Below are 2,500 nucleotides of genomic sequence, written 5' to 3'. Positions count from 1 at the left end.
TAACATGCACGTATTTGGCACAATATGCTATGCATATATTCAAAATTGTAAGAAGTTAGATGCACGTTGTAAAAGGGGGGTATTTGTGGGGTATGATGGGCAGAGCCCTGCTTATCTTGTGTATTTTCCTGACCAAGAGGAAGTAAGGAGAGTAAGATGTGTAAGATTTATGGATAAACATGAAGTAGAAATGCCAAAGTCTAATATCTATGAAAGCGATAGTGATGATGAAGTGACGTGTCGTCCCACATCACAAGTTCAACAGACAAAGAATGAGAACAAAACTAGTAAGCTAAACATTGAAGGGAAAAATCCTCCAAGAGTGAGGAACCCACCTAGGTATCTAAATGACTATGTTGTAGAGAAAGATGATGATGATTATAATTTAGCAGGATACACCACCTATTATTGTCATAAGGTATGTGAGGTCCCAGGGACTTATTTAGAAGCTATGCAGTCCCCAGAGTCACATTTATGGCAAAAAGCAATGGAAGAGGAAATTGATGCCCTAACAGAAAATGACACTTTTGATCTAGTAAGGTTACCTGATGGTAAATCAGTTATAGGAGGTAAGTGGGTTTTTAATGTGAAAAATGACCCAGATAGTGGTGACAGATATAAAGCCAGGTTCGTAGCGAGAGGCTTTTCCCAAGTTCAAGATATAGACTATCATGAAACATTTTCACCAACAGCCAGACTTACTTCATTGAGAATGTTATTGCAATTAGTTGTACAAAGTGATTATATAATCCATCAGATGGATGTCAGCACCGCATATTTAAATGCAGATATTGACTGTGAGATTTACCTTGAGCAACCAGAAGGATTTGTAAAAACTGATGAATATGGTAATAAGCTAGTTTGTAAATTAAGGAAGTCTCTGTATGGCTTAAAACAGAGTGGCAGAAATTGGTATAAATTATTGCATAGCAGTCTAACCGAGGAGGGGTTTGTACAAATGGCAAACTGACCATTGTGTATATCAGAGAACAGATGAAACATCTACTGTATGGATTCTGTTTTGGGTTGATGATATAGTCATAGCTGCTAGTGATAATAAGGTGCTAAATTCTGTCAAGATGAATATGAATAAGAAATTCAAAATGAAAGATTTGGGCAAATTATCATGGTTCCTTGGCATTGAGTTTGTATTTAATGACTGTTGTATAATAATGAATCAAAAGAGGTACTGTGAGAAAGTTCTAGAACGATTCAATATGTCAGACTGCAAACCGAAGTGTATCCCATGTGATCCAGGTATCTGTAAAATAATAGACTGTGAATCCTATGTACTAGATAATCCTAAGCACTATAGGAGAATAGTGGGTAGTCTAATTTATATCATGACTGCAACCAGACCTGACTTATGTTTTGTGGTTACCAAGTTATCACAGTATATGTCAAAACCAACTGTAAATCATCTTGGTTTAGCTAAACATGTTTTAAGGTATGTTAAAGGAACACTTGACTATGGTTTGAAATTTGGTAAATCAAAAGCAGGATTGAAATTAACAGGTTACTGTGATTCTGACTGGGGGTCTGCTGAGGACCGCCATAGTATTACTGGTTATTGTTTCAAAATGAGTGCCCATGGTCCACTTATATCCTGGAAGTGTAAGAAACAAAGAGTAGTGGCTCTTTCCACTTGTGAGGCAGAATATGTAGCTATCAGTCATGCTGTACAAGAATGTAATTTTTTAGCACAACTCTATGCAGATATAACAGAATGTCAGAGAGACACTATAATACTGTTTGTAGATAACCAAGGTGCTATAGCCTTAGCTAAAAACCCAGTGTATCATCAAAGATCAAAGCATATAGACATCAGATACCATTTTATCAGAAGTCAGATCGAAAATGGATCTGTCAAATTAGTGTATGTACCCTCAGATGAAAATGTTGCAGATATGTTTACTAAACCTCTCTCCAAGGGTACTTTGTGTAAGTTTAGCACAATCAGAGGGTGATTTCAGTTTGAGGGGTTGGTGTTAAGGATGACAAACTTTCATCACTTGCATCAGTGTTCAGTTATAAAAGAAGTGTGTTCGTATTTTGTTTATGGAGTTTGCAATTATTTTGTTATAGTGCAGAAAATATGTACATTTTGGATGTGTAACTGTACGCATCACAGAATTCTGTTTTTTCCTTTGTTTTTGTTAGTAACCAATAATGCCGTGTGTGGCGCTGTTCATTCGGAGAGAAAATAAATACAAACATCATCCAGCAGCCGGTTCTGTTCATCACCTTCACTATTGAATGCCTGTATTACCCTATCAGGATGACTTCAGCCACAACAACACACACACACACACACACATATATATATATATATATATATATATATATATATATATATATATACATAGCATATTTGGTAAGTCACTGTGTCACTTGTCATGTGATTGCTGAGTTCGAGTCCTCGGCAGTACCACATTTCAATTTCTGTTTGTGGCCTCCATTGGGTCTTCCGATGTTGATGCCTTAGAATTACAGTGTATTG

General features: G+C 36.4%; 1 protein-coding gene across 1 annotated transcript in view; it reads left to right on the top strand.

The window, feature by feature from the left end:
• The window catches only part of LOC143033567 (uncharacterized), a 2,147-nt gene extending 1,901 nt beyond the window's left edge, over positions 1-246 (top strand). Inside the window, exon 2 of the mRNA XM_076199058.1 lies at positions 1-246. This exon is cut by the window's left edge and continues 823 nt beyond it. The gene's annotated coding sequence lies outside the window, so the exon portion shown is untranslated.
• Positions 247-2,500: the final 2,254 nt, after the last annotated feature.

The sequence above is a fragment of the Oratosquilla oratoria genome, chromosome 16 (assembly GCF_046742065.1).
Source record: "Oratosquilla oratoria isolate Oo_2021 chromosome 16, ASM4674206v1, whole genome shotgun sequence".
In the NCBI taxonomy this organism is placed as follows: Eukaryota; Metazoa; Arthropoda; class Malacostraca; order Stomatopoda; family Squillidae; genus Oratosquilla; species Oratosquilla oratoria.
Note: the sequence above shows the minus strand (reverse complement) of the source record. Positions and strands in the feature narration are given on the sequence as shown.